The 18,361-nt window shown below is 33.6% G+C and overlaps 1 protein-coding gene across 2 annotated transcripts in view; it reads right to left on the reverse strand.

Annotated features, from left to right (window-relative positions):
- Positions 1-18,361, reverse strand: part of PCCA (propionyl-CoA carboxylase subunit alpha) — a 337,827-nt gene that overhangs the window by 122,682 nt on the left and 196,784 nt on the right. The gene's annotated exons all lie outside the window — the stretch shown is intronic.

Here is an 18,361-nt window from a genome sequence, read left to right on the forward strand (position 1 = left end):
AACTAAAAGAAAAGTCATAGTCACAAAAACTTTGAATATAATCAAATCACCTCTAGATACAACATCTAATACAAGATGATTAAAAATTTAGGTGAATATTTGTATTTGGCCCACTACTTACTGATTTACTTTCCAAAGATGAAGAAATGTTTTAAATACTATAGAAGTGAAAAATTAAAGTAGAAAATGCATCAACACATCAATAACAATGCACACTGTAGGCCTAGAAAATTCCTTTTTGGCAATTTGAAGAGGATTGCTTCAGAGAACAGACCCTCACACTTGGGAGCCGAAAACAACATGGGAGCAAAGCATATGAGGGAGAGGAGGAGGAGAGGAGAGAGAAAATAAAGCATGGCAGAGAGAGAAGGAAAGGCTGGAGAGTGCTGCTGTGCTCCAACTCAATCTCTATTTTGGCACTCTATTCCATAGGGCATTTGTTTATGATTGTCTCCCTCCATTGGCCTGTGAGCTCCTAAAAGACCAAGATCATGCATTCTTTTTATATCCCCAGCCTCCAGCACAGGTTGGGGAGAAAAAACTTAGGGGAGAAGTAGGAAAAAATCTGAGGAGCATCTACTATGTGTGAAGCACTGCATAGGAGGGGCCGTGCCACCCAAGGGGCATTAGCATGAGCTACTAAAAGAGAGTGAACCCTGAGCTCCAAGATTACCTGGCTGCTCTTGGACTATGCGATGACCTCACTAGAGTTCACTTTGTTCGCTTTCAAACGGGGTTAACACCCTGACCTCTCAGGGGTAATGTGATGACAGAAATACCCTCACAGCTAGATTATTGGGCAACATGGCTTTCCTAAATCTTTGCTATCCTTGATAATTAGGTTATTTTCCTGCTCAAGATTGTTCCATGGTTTTCTACTTTACATCGGGTTAAATCTTAATTAGCTTACCTATCATTCAAGTTCCTTAAAAATAAGGCCCCATTCTTTGCATTCGATTTTAGTTTTGATTATTCTCTGACTTGTATATCTGGTTGAGCTGAGCACTTAAATTGTTTCACAAAACCAGCCAAGCTAAGACAAGCAGGAGAACTAAGCACAGTTATAAATTCAGGCTCTGGTGACTTGCAGAAGTTGGCTAATTAATGGCTCTGCCATTAATTAGTTCTGTCCTTGAGTGAACTACTTAAGTCTGTTTCTTGTGTATAAAATTAAGATAATCAAAGTCTCCACATCATAGTGATGTTGAGGATTAAATTAAATAATGCACATAAATCTTAACTTATATAATTATGCTTAGTCAAAACTCTAGGCCTATACTCTTGTTTCCTCTGTAACTGAAATCCCTTTAAAGAAACTTTGAACTGTTTCTCAAACAGGTTTTTCAAGAAGAATATTCTCTCACACAAACTGTTCCCTAATTATACTACGAATTTCAGTGATATCCCTTCCACTTAACCTGTAATATATGCTTAATATTTTCACAATTTAGTGGCCTAATGCAGGTAACTCTTTTACGTAAATGTAGAGACCCTTTTTAGTTATGCAGCATGCCTGTCTCCAGAGGACTTGGGAAGATGTCGATCTTGACATCCTGTTAGAACCCAGAAGACATTTTCCCACAGAAAGCACTCTTACAGATGGTGGAGAAATAGAGTAGCCTCTCTTCAGAGCCTACTATTTATTTTTCCATTGTTTTATTTTGATCCACATCTGTTTCATATGTGTTATAACCTGCCCCAAGAGGGACCTTGTAAAAAGAGCGCAGGCTCTTTTGAGTTAAAATGCTGAGGTCTAACCTCAGCCCCATTCACTTACAAGCAATGTACCAGAGAATTCATTCCATCTTTTTGAACCAAAATTTCCATACTTGTAAAATATGGATCAGAGCAGAATTGGAGAGGTGACAGGGAAAGCTGTTGCTTCTTCTGAACACACAACTCTTGAAGTGGCACTTTTCTAACAATTTCTGTTAAGGTAATATGTCAGTGGATATAGGAAAGAGGCTTCACTGTGAAAGCAAGACCTTGAGATACTCAGAAAAAAACGGTCAAACTGTGGAATCTCTTTATGAGTTTACTCTTCTACAAACAAAATGTGCTAAGATTCCTTCTGGCTTTCCATAAGTTTGAAGTGGTTTGTTTTGTTCTGTTTTTAAATAAAATGGACAGGTTTGGACATATACATGCAATGTAAATATCAATAAGATCTGCGGTAGAAATAAATTATAATAAACTATAAATAAAGATAATACATACCAACCTAAAAGTACATATGCTCTATTTCTGCAAAATTGCTGAAACTACATTAACAATGATTGCTATCAAGTCCACCAGCATGAACATGTTTATAATGGTAAAAATTATCTATAGTTATACTTTAAATTTTAAAAAAGAATTACATGTATCCAGTAAATCCAAGATGGTATCAGAGAAGATTTTTATAAATGTCTTTCTGAAAAGAGGAGAGAAAACTCTAGGAGCTTCATTCAACTCACCATAGTAATGATACCCAGAAAACAGCTTCCGTTACTAAAATATTTACCTAGTGAAAAAGGCTACCCTCTGATCAAAAATTTTCTCTGTACAACTTATTAGTTACCTGCCAAGCTGATATAAGCTACTACTTTAAACACAAACGGTCCCCTTCCAAAAAACAAACAAACAAACAAAAAACAGTAAAAAGAAATTCAGATAAATAGCTACTCTCAAAGCAAATCAAATAATACCTCTTACCAGACCTGAGATTATCATCAGCCAACCAGAATAAACATGCTCAATAAAACTAAATTTTTCTATATTTTATGACAAAAACTATCAGCTGATTATCACAAATGTTAATGCTGATACATTTAGCTTATTGGAATATTTTAATCAAAAAAAGTGCAAGTAATACTAACTCAAATACATTGCTATTACATATCATTTTTTAAAGCAGATTTTATGTAAAAATAACAGCATCTTTAGTTAGCAGGGATTATAAGCATCTCAAAACCATATTATCAGATACTCAGAAAAGCCATTAGCTATTTAGGAATGAAATACTGAGTTAAAACAATGTTAGTGGTCAAAGAATCATTAAGCAATCCTTCATCATAACTTTCACAGTGGGTGGTCTGTAAAATGATCAAGAATAATATGCTGCATTCCATAGCCACAGAGGTCAGCTTCTGCATACAAATCTTTGCAGGAAGAAAAAGGCCTTCAGAAAAGTGGGCCATTCATCTGAACCAAGTTCAGAGAATTTCCAGCACGGTGAAAAGATATGTTATGCAAGCACATAGATGTATTCAGTGGGGGTAGACAGAACCAGCTACATGGAGACTACAAAGGAGCCCTCCCATGGCTCATGAATAAGTCGAGGAAATGATCAGAAAAAAAAAAAGGAGAGATGTTTAGACAGATGGCCCACTTTAAATGCCTGAGACAGGGCATAAGCAATTTTAATGAAACTTTAGATCTGGCATATGAATTGTTTCTTATTTCTTCCAGGGGAAAAGAAATCTAAAGAACACAAAAATTCAGCAATTCACTAAAAAATCCACTTTCAGCAAGTTGGGATGAAGGAAAAGTCACAAATAAAAGTATTATTAGTGCAATAAATTCTTCTAAAATTCTTCAGAGCCATCAGCTATCAAAATGGATATAAAAAGCATAGAATGAACAGATTAAAGGAATTTTAAACAGAAGTCTACTGCCAAACCAAACAAAAATCTAAGCCTTATTATGTGAGAATTTACAACACTCTAACATTAAAGTTCATCACTGCAGAAGAAAGATAAAAGCAGCATTTTCAGAGAACCTCTTCAAAGCTAGAAATTGTCATAGCGGAAGAATAGAATTGTGCCTATACGCAATCTAAAATGTGTACCTTCACATATATGTCCTTGTAGAAGAGCATATATCACATAATAGTGCCTAGGAATAGTTAGGGAACACATCCGAGTTTAGTGTCCTTAGCATTACAAATAATCACACAAATAACACCTGAATCTAGAAACAAATAATAACGTTGTTATAATCTTGTATATCTTAATACTGTGCACACTCTATTTCCTTCTTCCACCAATAAGGAGTTAGGTTCTTAATTTAAACTTTGGGCACAACTGGTCAGGAAAGGCGATGTAGTACAGCCATCACTCCGGCAGGCCTTAGTGTAGACCGACCACTGACCACAAAAGCTATATGACCTTTACAAGTTACTACCCTCCTTGTGTCTCAGATTCCTATGAGTAAAACAAAGATAATAATAATACCTAACTCATATGTTGATTAAATGAAAGGAAGAGGATGCTTAAACTAACTAGTACTCTGTACATAAATGTTAAGAATCATCTTCATTATCATAATTTCATACAATATCTAAAATTCTCTTCTATTATTTCAACAGTTTTCTTTAAATATTAATACACAATTTACAAACAGTAAAATCCACAAACCTTGAGTTCCACCATCTATCTTTCCAGTGGAATTGTCTCCTTCCCCTCTGTAGTTCAACTATGGATTAGACTAAGCTTCACATAAACGGTCTCCAAAAACAGGTACTCTTATGTGTGGCTTTTTTTTTTAGTTCAATATAATGTTTTTGAGGTTCATTCATGTTCAAATTTTAGGAATTAAAGTGAGATATCACTGTATCTTTCTTGTAACATGATGGAGTCTTGTTCAAGAATATTCTTCTCACAATTCTAAAATGTTTATATGATTGCTCAAAATTTAGTGACAGGAATAACCTTTGCAAGGAGAGATGTCAAAAGTTCCTGCCTACACTGCAGGCAGAAGTGGTACACGTGTGCAAACCCGTATTCCTCCTCTGCCTTTGAATCTGTGTGATATAAAGTTAAAACAACATAGAGAAGTTCCAGTTACTATAAAAGTGACAGTCTAACTTATTTCCAACTAACCCTCCTCCAGATAACAATTATAAACTCTGGAGAAGATATGAAATACATAATACCTTTTTAAAAATTTTGAATAGCCCATGACGTAAAATTCACATGTCGTAAATTTAATCTACCTGAAGTATACAATTCAATGGTTTTTAATATATTCACAGAATTTTGTACACACCGCTGTAAGCACTTTTAAAACATTTTTTCATGATCCCCATTGGGAAACTCTGGACCCATTAGCAATCACTCCGCATTCCCCCTCCAACCTCTGCTCTACACAAATACTAATGTGTTATTTCCATAGCTTTGGTTATTTCTAGACATTTCATATAAATGGAATCATAAAATTTGTGGTCTGTTATGACTGCCTTATTTCATTTAGCATAAGAGTTTCAAATTTCATCCATGTTGTAGGAAGTAACAATACTTCATTTGTTTTTACTGATGAATATTCCATTCTATAAATATAGCACATTTTAATATTATATATTCATCATTTCATGGTTTCTACTGTTATGAAAAATGCCACTATGAACATTTGTATACATTTGTGTGGACAAATGATTTTACTTCCCTTGGGTGGAATATTCCACCTAGGAGTGGAATAAATAGTTAGGTCATGTGGTAATGTCTTATATTTTGAGAAACTACCAAATTATTTCCAGGTTTGCAACATTTTACTCATAAATTCCCACCGGAATGTATAAGGATTCCAATTTCTCTATATCCTTACCAACTTTGTTATTTTCTGTCTTTTTGATTATAGCCATCCTAATGGGTATAAAGTGGTATCTCATTGTAGTTTTTTAATTTTCCTAATGAACATCTTTTCATAGGCTTGTTGGCCATTTGTAAATCTTATTTTAAAACAGTCTATTCATGTCCTTTGCCCATTTTTTCATTGGATTCTTTTTATTATTGAGTTATAAGAGTTCATATATTCTCAACAAAAGTCTCCTATCAAATATATGATATGCAAGTATTTTCTCCCATTCTGTAGATTGTCTTTTCACTTTCTAGATGCTGTCCTTTAAAGCATAAAAAGTTTTAATTTTGATGAAGTCCAACTTATCTATTTTTTTCTTTTGTTGCTTGTGCATCTTACATAAGAAATCATTGCCTAACCAAAAGTAACAATGATTTACTCCCATGTTTTCTTCTAAGCGTGTTGTAGCTCAGCTCTTATTTTTAGGTCTATAATTTAAGTTAATTTGAACGTATGATGTAGGGAGGGGACCAACTTCATTCTTTTACATAAAAATATCGAGCTACTCCAGCAGCATTTATTGAACATTTACCCTTTTACTCATTGAACTGTCTTCATACACTTGTTTAAATCAATTAATCATTGGGGTAAGAATTTACTTCTGGACTCTCAATTATATTCCATTGATCAACACCTCTATCCTTATGCCAGTACCACACTGTCATGATTACTGTGGTAAGTTCTGAAATCAGGAGGTATAAGTCCCTCAGTTTTGTTCTTCTTTTTCAAGTTTCTTTTGTTGGTTACACTGGGTCCCTTGCATTTTCACATGAATTTGGGAATCAGATGACTATATCTACAAAGAAAACAGCTGGAATTTGGTTTGAAATTTGGACTGTATCAAATCTGTATATCAGGTGAGTATTGTTGCCATCTTAATATTGGGTTTTCTGATCCATGGACACAAGATATTTTCCCACTGTTTGTACTTCAACAATTGTTTTTGGCATACAAGTCTTGGCTTTTTTTTTTTTTTTGGTGGTACTGTAAATAAAACATTTTTAATTTCATTTTTGGTTTATATAAAAATAAAATTGGTATTTGCATATCATTCTTACAGCCTACAACCTTGCTGAACTAATTTATTAGTTCTAACAGATTTTTTGGTATGAATTCCTTAAGATTTTCTACAGAACATGTCATCTGCAAATAGTTTTACTTCTTCTCTTATACTTTTTATTTTTCTTGCCGAAGTGCCCTAGCTAGGAACTCTAGCACAATGCTGAAAAAAAAAAAAAAAACAAATGTCCTTCTCTCATTCCTGACCTTAGGAGAAAAACATTATCGCACACCATTAAACTTTTCATAGACGGCCTTCACCAGGCTGAGGAAGTTTCCTGCTATTCCTAATCAGTTGAGTGTTTTATAGCCTAGAATATAATATAGTAGTTATGGTCTATCCTGGAAAATGTTACTTTACATGTACACTTGAGAAGTTGCAAATTCTGCTAATGGATAAAGTTTCTACAGATATCCATTAGATCCATTTGGCTTATAGTATTGTTCAAGTCTTCTACTTCCTTCTCGACTTTCTATCTAGTTGTCCTGTCTATCATAGAAAGTAATTAAAATATCCAACTATTATTGCTAAATTGTCCATTTCTTTTTCTTTTCTTGGTTTTGCTTCATATATTTGGGAACCATGTTGCTGGGTACATATATAGCAGGTCCTTGAGTAACATCATTTTGTTTAATGTTGTTTTGTTATAACATTGATCAGAAGAAAAAATAATTGATTCCCGACTGGGGCCACTGTCTGTGTGGGTTTTCTCTGGGTACTCTGGTTTCCTCCAAAATCCCAAAGGCGTGCACAAGAGTTGAATTAGCCTGTCTAAATTGTCCCAGTCTGAGTGGGTGTGGGTGTGTATGAGTGTTCCCTCCAACAGAAGGGATCCTATCCAGGGCTTAAAGGACATATTTCCAAGAATCCATCAATGATGTTAAGTGAGGACTTTCTCTATGATCATAATTGTTATAGCTATCTGATGGGCTGGCCCCTTAGTATTATAAAATAACCCTCTTTGTCTCCTGTAATCATTTTTGTCTTAAAAATATTATATCTGATATTAGTAATATTAGTATTACAAATGTAATATTTGATAAGTCCTTCTACCCTTTCCTTCAACCTACTGTCATTAAATCTAAAGTGTGTCTATTGTATATGCTAAAAAGCATATACTTTGATCTTGTTTTTTATCTATTCTGCCAATATATATCCTTGATTAGTGTGCTTAATCCATTTACATTTACTAAAGTATATGCTAAAAAGCATATACTTTGATCTTGTTTTTTATCTATTCTGCCAATATATATCCTTGATTAGTGTGCTTAATCCATTTACATTTAATATAATTACTCATCAGGTAGGATTTATATTTGCCATTTTGCTTTTTGCTTTCTGTATATTATCTTTTCTGTTCTTCTAAACCCACCATTAATGCTTTCTTTTGTTTAAACAGACATTTTCTAGTGTACCATTTTAATTCTCTTGATGTTTCATTTACTATTTTGTAAAGCAATTTTCTTAGTGGTTACTCTGGGGATTACAATTAGCACCTTATCTTTAAACACTATAGTTTGGATTGATGCCAACTTAATTACACTACCACACAAAAAATTTGCTCTAATATAGCATTTGCTCTGCCCTCATTCGTCTTCTTGTTGTCATACAAAGTACAAATCTGTATATATTGTGTGCCTACTTTAGATTTAAAATTATTGACTTGTGCAGTCATCTTTTAACTGAGAAAAAAAAGATGTTACAAAATAAAAGACACATTTATTTACCAATGTAGTAATCTTTAACAGTGCTCTTTACTACTTGATGTGTATCTGAGTTTCTGTTTAGTGTCCTTTCATTTCACCCTGAAGTACTTCTTTTCCTGTATCTTGACAGGTTTTGTTTACCTGGGAATTTCTTAATGTCTCCTACATTTCGAAAGAATAGTTTTGCTGGATATAGTATTCTTTGTTGACTTTTTTCTCCCAGCACTTTATATATGCACTCCATTCTTTTCTGGACTCTGTGGTATGTGATAAAATGTGAACTCTTAATCTTATTGAGGATCTCTTTTACATGATGAGTCATCTTCCTCTTTCTGCTTTTAAGAGTCTTTTTGGTTTTTGACAGTTTAACTCTGACGTGTGTAGGTGTGGATCTGAGCTTATCTCATTTGGAGTTTTCCAAGCTACTTGATTGTGCAGATTAATGTTTTTCATAGAATTTGGGACTTTTTAGCTATGATTTCTTTAAATATTCTTTCTGTCCTTTACTTTTCCTCTCCTCTCCTTCTGGGACTCTCAGCATGTATATGTTGGTACATTTGATAGTGTCCCACAGGGTCTGAGGCTCTGTTTATTTTTCTTCTGTTCCTCACACTAGTTAAAACAACTGACAGGTTTTTGAATTTCCTGTTTCTTCTGCTAGCTCAAATTTACTGATGAGTCCCTCTAGTGTACTTTTTCATTGTAGGCATTGTACTTTCAGCTCTCAAATTTTTATTTGCTTTTTTATCATTTCTATCTTTTGATTGATATTTTCTATTTAATGACACATAATTCCCATACTGTGCTTTAATTCTTCATATATGGTTTCCTTTAGTCCTTTGAACATATTTTTAAGAAATTATTTAAGGTCATTGTATAATAAGCAAAATGTTTAGGCCTCCTCCTGGTCAGTTTCTATTGACATTCTATCTTGTGAATTGGTCATACTTTCATGTTTCTTTGCATGCCTTCTAACTTTTTATTGAAAACTTGACATTTTGATCATGTTTCAAACTTGCAAATGAGATTCCTTCCTTTCGCCAGAATAACAACCTAGTCTTTTCTGCTAATAGTCTTCCAAGTTGATAATTACCTGTTTAATATCTTCCTATCCTACTCTATTCTAAGTTTCTGAAAGGGCAGAAACTGTTTTCTTATTATTCTCAGCCCAAGCACCTTACAACGTGGAGCACTATTTGTTATTTTGGGAATGATCTAATAACTTTTATTTTCAGAATTAGAGTAATCATTAAATTGCACATTCAGGAATTTACTGAAAGAACGTAATCTTTGTAAAGTGAATGATCAGGACGTTAGTCATCTAGATCAATGTCATCTATATCCAGGGTCATTAGTTACATATGAACATAAAGATATGAAACTATAGTCTGACACACTGTTAAAGGCCAGAAATTCCAAAGAGCACTAAATCAAGGATCAGAGAATTGATGTACATGCTTTAAAAAAATTTTTAAGGTAAAATAAAAGATAGTTTAAAAGGAGGAAAAAAAGGCCACTTAATTCAGTTTATCCTATACATTAACATGAAAACTTTAGTGACTGCATAAGATACTTAATAAGATGCATCTAAAGACACTTAAATAACAATGCTTTCAAACAACATAGGTTACTAGTCTCTGTTCTTCCTTTTCTTACACATTTCTTTATATTTCTTAGAATATTCCAAATTTCATAAAATTTACTCACAGAAAAAAGTCACTGTAACTATTATTTGGGATAAAGATGAAAAGAGAGCAATATAAAGAGAAATTTAAGTCCATTCAATTCAAAGAATAATATCTAAATAGAAGTATTTTCATCTTTACTAATCTATCATTATTATTGAATTATTTATTTTAAGGAAAAGGTAGTACTAAAGTGATAAACAGATGTTAATAAACACAATGCCCAAATCAACCTCCTAGAAGAGATGTTTAATCCTACTGTAGTACCTTACCGCATTCATCATCAAATATATGTCATTATGGTATAAACACGCACACACACACGCACCCAAATAGAAAAAAAGCTTTATACTGAAAAATCAAATAATGTCTTCAAAAGATATATTTGTCCATTTGCACCAATTCCATTACTCTTTTAAATGTTTACTTATCTCACTGACAAATCTCTCTAAGCCACTTTTAAATCCCATTTTGAAAAAGGGCTATGTATACAAATATACAAATATCCCTCCATTGCTTACAGAAAATTCCCTTATACAGATTAGCTAATTTGTATTTTTAATAGCAATCTCTGAATTATGTAAATTAATCATTTGACATTTTATTATGAATGTAGAGTTGATTTAGATTTGACTCAAAAATCAAGGATTTCATTATCCTGTAAAATATATCCAGAGTTCAAAGTATTTAAGGGGGTTAAACAAAATGCAAACATTTAATGCAACATTAAGCATGTGAAATAAAAACTTGATTGCCTAAAGAAAGCATGCTATGCTGTTACCCTGGTGACAGGTTAAAAAAGGGATTGTGAGCTGAATAGCTGTATGATATGAAATTAAAATGTTTCACATTGAACAATCCAAAATGAATTGGGAAAGGTTAGAGTAGAGGAGAGAGAAATCAATTCTCCAATGGCAATGTTGAATGGGAAAGAAGTATGAATAGGATTTGCCAGTGGGGTGCAACAGCTGCCAAATATCCTGCAGCCAAAGAATTACAATAATACTGATGAAGTGTGCAAGAGCTTTTGGAGTCATTGCAGGGAACAGAGAAATTCTCCTACAATAATGAGGCTATTTTATCTTCCACTCAGCTCTTATAGTAGAATTAAAGAAAGGAAAAACATTTTAAAATGTAATATTTAGTAAAAAATGTATAAATATGACATCTTATCCACTTAATATTTTGTGCTTCATCTCACACAGATTTCTAAATCATCCAAGACAGTCTAATTAAATAAATGAAACTATCATAACAGAGATAGTAAAAAGTAAGGCAAGCTTAAAGAAAAATTATTAGTGTTTTCTCCCTTCATGCTACTTTAGGGGATTTATATGCTCAAATAAAAGTACATATTTCAAAAGCATAGTATAGCTATGTATGTTTGTGAATATACACCCAAAGTACTATTTTTATTAGTTATCAGAACATCAACTTCACTGTTATAATGAAGTGGCTAATCTGAGAACCAATATGAAAAAGTATAATATGAAAGTTGCGTTTTATTGTCATAGATGGTGTAAATATGTTAATAATTTGATATGTTCTTTTAAATTCAAAGACATTTAAGTAAAAGAGCCAATATATAATTGTATAAAAATACTTGCTTTCACTTGGGAATTATTTTTACATGGCTACTTTTTGTTTCTTATGTTTCTTTTCCAATTATCTTTCAAATTTAAGATCATATTTCAAAACTACTTTATCTTTTTTTATTTCAAAACTTTAAACTTTTATCTTCTGACTGAAAACTTAATAATGGCTAAATGAATTATAAATCTAAAACCAGAAAAGGGCACTTTTTTTAATAGCAAGAAAACCATATAATTGCATCTATCAGGTAAAAATCACTAAAAAAATAATTCTCCATTTTATTGAGAAGCCAGATGAGGAATGAAAATGCAATACGAACGTAGGCACAAAAACTGCAATTCAAGTGCACATAATTTCCCATTATGCTACTGTAACTAAAAGAGTTAAACTGATGACAGGGTCTATAAAGCCAGTTGAGATACTCGATATATTCTATGAAGTATGAGCTCAAAGTGCTGTTTAAACACTGACTCCATACACCCAAGTAATCCTCCACAAAAATGAATGCTTCATTTTCAAAAAGCTTTCAGGATGAATATTTTCATCAGCATAATCATAGCCCATAGTGAAGGTGTTTCTTTTTCTAAGTTTTTAACCTCTGATCAAATATCAAGAGAGAAACTAGAAGGTTAAAGTAGAAACCAGAAAGTAAAAGCATCTGCCTCGTGCAATTCAAATAGGATAAGAGCTGAAAAAAAGATTGTGGGAATCATCCAATCTAACAGTGCCATTGCTCAGAGGAGGAAACTGGAACCAGAGATTGAAACATTTGCACAAAGGCTTGCACCATCTTGATACTTGGTAGCGGCACTAGGACCAAATTCCTGACTCCCGACCTTTCATTCTAGTACTGGTTCCACTACACCACACCAACCATCCTGAAATTTCAGTGCCAGGTAAAGGAGCAGAAAAACCTAAAACTGATTTCATTTTTCTAGCGCAAATGACAATATAGGGAATGTAATAAAATAAGAGAATTCTGGGTACCATCTACAGTGTTTAAGAGATATGGCATGTATAATCACATTCTGCACTGCCAAGGTCCACTAATATAACATATCCAATTTAACTACCACTTTCCATTTGACATTCTTGAAAAAGCTCTTGTCAAGGTTTCCTATGACCTCCACACTGTTAATATCAATGGTTAATAGTCATTCATCATATTTGATACATTTCCGTTGAACACTCCTGCCTCCTTTGTATGCTTTCCTCACTTGGCTCTCTGAACTCCAACCTTGCTTACTTTTCTACCTATCACATCTGCTGTTCTTTCTCAGTCTCCTTTGCTAGATCTGCCTCATCTTCCTGACTTGTTAATGTGGAATATCCAGGGCCTTTGTTCCTAACTGGTCTCCCAGGTTCCACCCTCACCCTCCTATAGTCGTTTATAACATGGCAGACATAATAATCTTGTCAATACATATGTCACATCAAGCTCTTTGCTCAAGACCCAGCAATGGCTCTCATTTCACTCACAATGAAAGCCTAAATCCTTACCACAACCTATCTAACACAACTCCACCTCTCTACTCTATAGCTTGCTTACTCCTCTCAAGTTGCATTGGCTTACTTGCTGTTTCTCAAACAGGCCAGGCATACTTTGACCTCAGGTGATTTGCATTTGCTATCTCCTCTGACTGAAAGGTTCTTCCACCAGATATTCACATGACTCCCTTCCTCCTTCAGGTCTTTGCTGGAATGTGAATCCTATCATCCTGCTAATCCTTCCTGCCATCCCCTTCCCTGTGATCCAAATTAAAACTGCCAACTACCCTACCATCCACCTTCAGGATGCTCTATATCCCTTTCCTGTTTTGTTTTTCACCAAAATATTTATCATTTGATATACTACATATTTTACTGATCTGTTTTGTCTGTCTATCCTCCAAGTAAAGGTAAGCTCATGAGGGCAGGATTGTTTAAATCGTTTCTTCTCTGCTAAATTCTCCAAATTTTCTACCTCAACTCTTATAATGATCAATAAGGAATGGAAGAATACATCCTTAACATAAGAAAAACTGAAACACTCAAGGCATTCCAGCTAGTCAGGAATAAAACAAGTACATGTCATTGCCACTACCCTTGAAATAGCATCTTTGTCATTAGAAATTTTTAAAAAATTAGGGACAGCTGAAACATAATGGGCATCAAGTATTGTGTATATCTTTTGACAATGACAAAAACTCTTTAAGAACTACTATTATCTCCACATTACAAATGAGGAAACTGAGTCCAAGAGAGATGAAGTCCAATTTATCCTAAGATTGGCTAAGGATTGGCAGAACCAGGAAGAAATCCAAGTATCTGGCATAAAAGCCTCTGCTCTTGAACATGAAATTACTGGAAATTCTAGCCAGTAGAATAAGACAAGAAAAATATTTTAACTCATGGAAAAGAAGGCATGGATTACTATTAAAAGATGTAGTGATCACTCCATTTGATTATCCATTCATTACATGTTTCCCACTAGAAAATTAGTCCAAGGCAATCATGATAATCCAATTCCCTTTTCAGTGATTGGTTTAGGAATGGGCAAGAGATTTACTTCTGGTCAATGAGAACTGAGAAGTAGCTGGCTAGGTAACACCTGAGAAAGGTTTCATCGCTTCTTAGAGACAGACACATCCTCTGAACCTTATCTAGATTTGACTTCTGAAACTCTGCAGCTATCCTGCTATCACAGCCTTATGATGAAGGCCATCCACAGAAGAAAGGCTAAGAGAACTGTAGAGAAGTGGCATCAGCAGATGAACATATTGAACTTTGTCCTTCCTGTCCTCTAAACCTCCTGTTAAATTTGAGGTAAGAACTGTGTCAGTTTGAATCAGGGTTTCTGTTACCTGTACAAAAAAGCATCCCAAATGTTTCAGGAGGTTATGTGATTACCCCCTCTTAAAATGAAATAAAAAGTTATTACAATGGATTTTTAAAGTTAGGAAGAATTGTCATAAAAGAAATACAAATAATAAAATAGTCAAACTCATGGAAACCAAAACTAGAATGGTGGTTGCCAAGGGATGGGGGAAGAGGAATGGGAAGTTGTGCAATGAGTATAGAGTTTCAGTCCTGCAAGACAAAAAAGTTCTGGAGATCTGTAGCACAACATTGTGCATACAGTTAACACTAATGCACGTTTTTACCATAATAAAGAAGAAATACAAAAAATCATTAGCTTCTCTTTATCAAATCAATAATCATTTAGAAAATGGGAAAAAGATCCCATCTATAATAATACAATATATAAACAACCTAGGAATGATAAAACTATAAACTACCTAAGAATAAGAAATGTACACTTAACAATAAGAAAAATTATAAAGTTTTAATGACAGAAACAAAGAGACTTCAATAAATAGTCACATATTTTTTGAAAAGTTTCCACGTTTAATGTCATTCGATCCAAATTTACTATAACTTTAAGGCAATTCCAATATCAAAATGCTCAGCCAGAAAAATGATCAAAAAATTTTCAGAAAAATAAAAAATTAATAACATATGGACAGAATGACAAAACAGGAAGATAAAGAGAAAATACCAGAAATAGACCATAATATATTTAGAATTTTGCATAGGGTAAATGTGACATTTAATGATCCAGAAAGAAAGGATAGTCAAGTCAATAAATGGGATTGAGTCTACTGGTTAACTATATAAAAAAGTAAAATTAGATCTCAACTTCAAATCACCCTGCAAAATAAATTTGAAATACAAAATTCCAATCTAATAAACTATAAAAGAGTGGAAATAGAATATTAGTAAATATGGTATAAACTTAGGTCTTTTTAAGAATAAAAGCAAAATAAGAAACCACAAAGAAAAAAATGATCTGACTACATAACATTAAAAACAACTCTAATGGTGCCTCAGTTGCTGGATTATAATATGAGACATCTCATTATTTACTTCACTGAAGATAATTAGACCCCAAATTCTACCTTCTTGTATTTATAGTTACTTAATATTAACAAATAAAAAATGCCATTTCTTTTCTTGATAGTTTTATGTTTATCTATAAAGTACTTACTTGGTTTTATACAACAATATAAAATTCATTTTTTTTATTTATAAAAAATTAAGTGAAAGAATTTGGGTATTAAAACATAATTAAACAGGATCAATTATTCTCACAAAACTGTATGAAACAGGACAGAATACATATTATTCCCAACAGATAAGCTTAAGATAAAATAATATGCCATAAGGTCGCATTACTAATAAATGGTATAGTTATCACTACAATCCAGACTTCTAATTCTAAATTTTAGTCTCTTCTACTAAACCACATGATTTATGTAACATATGCACACCTACTTGTATGCATGTGGTGTGTGTGCATGCAAATCACACAGTGAGAGAGAGTAAGAAAATAAGGGGCGGGGGAAGGTAAGGCAGCAGAAAGAGTGAAGGTAGAGAGGGGGAGAGAGAGCACATGCACTGTTATTAACTGAATGCTTGTGTCTTCCTCAAAATTCATATGTTGAAACGTAATGCCCAATGTTATGGTATTTGGAAAAGGTGGCTTTTGAGGATGATCAGTGGAGCACTCATAAATGAGATTAGTACCCTTATAAGAAGAGGCCGGGGAGTTAGCCTGTCCTCTTTCACCATGTGCTGATACAACAAATAGGCTTTCTGCAACTTAGAAGCCAGCCAGAACCTAACCATGCTGGCACCTTGATCTCGGACTTCCAGCATCCAGAGTTGTGAGAAATGAATGTTCATTACTTAACCCACCCAGACTATGGTAATTTGTTATATGGCCCAAAATGATTAAGACACTCACATATATTTCTGTCTTGCCACTCTTGGAAATATAAAGAGATATTACTTTTAGGGGGAGTAGGTTGAAATATTTTCTAAATAAATTATCAAATCACAAAAAAGAAACTCAGTTCATAGCATACACATAAATGAATTCCAAATGGATTAAAGAGTTAAATGTTGAATTAAGTGTTTAGGATTTTGAACACAATCTCTGGGGAATGGTAGAAAAGGAATCAAGCAAGCAAAAAGAGGTCAACAAAATCTAATAATTTACTATATATCTGCAGTATAAAAAAAAAAAAGCTTTTATAAATCCCGTAGAATCAACGTTTATTTTCAAACACCTTAAAATAGATTTAAGAAAACAGAAACACTGCCCATATCCATTTTGGCAAGGTTTAGCCTGGAGGACTGACATCTAAAAGGGAGGTCAGAGCTTACTCTGAGCCACATCCCCTGCCAAATCCCCACAACATGCAAAGTAATAGGGGGATGCAAAACAGCCCTCAGCTAGGGAAGAGATTTGGTCGCCAGCCATTCTACCACCAGGAAAGTTGCCCTCGCTCTCTCCAGAAAGAATAATCATACAGTGATAAATTAGTCAGATAGTTTAACAGAAAGATTAAATCATGGAACTGGGAAAGTTTGAGCAATAAACCATAAGAAAGGCTGTAGGACAATCTGCATGGTTATAAAACCTACCAAAAGAAAGCAACAGATGCAGACATACCAATGGGGAAAGGAGAAAGTAGAGAAATTTACAGAAGGCAGAATGACAGTCTTACTAGCTCTCTGAGAAGCTTGTGATGGCAGAAGTGGACTTGAGTCAGAGTAAAGTAAGGGGAAGGCCTAGCTCAGAAAGGTGAATTCTGACTTGTGAGCAGCATTTTGTCCTAAGAAAACTAGCTTATTTAGCAAAACTAAATAAAAGATTACCAAAAGGAACTAAATTGTTTTCTTCACCATTTTTTAATTTTTTCCTCCAGTTACTGTCAGAGAAATTATTATAACAAAGCACAATGAGAATAAAATAATTTTACCTTCAAATAACATGAAACGATTGTTTAACACGACTTTCAATATTTCATGTCTGTTAATAAAAGTGTTTAAGAATAATTATAAAGAAAAATAACTCCCTGGTAAATCAGCATGTATTTATGTAAAAACTTACTCATGCTCACCAAATTTAGAGTCATCCTTAGAAAAAACTGCTATTGTTTATGACATTAACTTTTATTTTTGTCTAAAATGCACTGCTATCTTTTTACTAACCGAATACAATGGGTAAATATTATTAATGTCTTTTTCCAAGTCATAAATGATGAAAGAGTAAAACCCATAGAGAAACTGGGAAAATAAAATCAGCAGCCAAAACAAGCAATACAAAGGAAGGGCTGCAGGCTACTGAATTTGGAAGCATAAACATTACATGAGTACACCCATGACAGAGAAATTCGCAGCCAAACCTGGAGACTGATTCTTGGACTCCATTCCCAAGCCAATGATGAAAACATGACTCTGAAGTCAAAATGTGAATATTCAACCACCTTACATCAGCTATGGTACCAAGTACCTCGACAGCAAACAAGCAAAAACAATTTAGGTTCACTTTGCCCAAACGAGATTATGTTTTGTCAAAAAGACCAATATATTTTGCTATATGTCATAGGTCTCTGTTGTTACGGATGATAGCAACTTTACAACAAACTGCCATACTAAATAAATAAGTTCAGTAGAAAACAAACTCACCAAAAATAAATAATTATTTGCTATATAGGTAATATGTACACAATTATCTACATAACTAAACTTCTGGCCTACATACTTCATTCATATAATTTTTTGGAACTTCTAAAGGGTAATGAGTTCAACAGTAATATAAGAAGAAAAAGATTCTAGGATGATTGCAGAGTAGGAAGCAACAGGAATGTGCC

This window comes from Pteropus alecto, unplaced genomic scaffold (genome assembly GCF_000325575.1).
Source record: "Pteropus alecto unplaced genomic scaffold, ASM32557v1 scaffold13, whole genome shotgun sequence".
Taxonomy (NCBI): domain Eukaryota; kingdom Metazoa; phylum Chordata; class Mammalia; order Chiroptera; family Pteropodidae; genus Pteropus; species Pteropus alecto.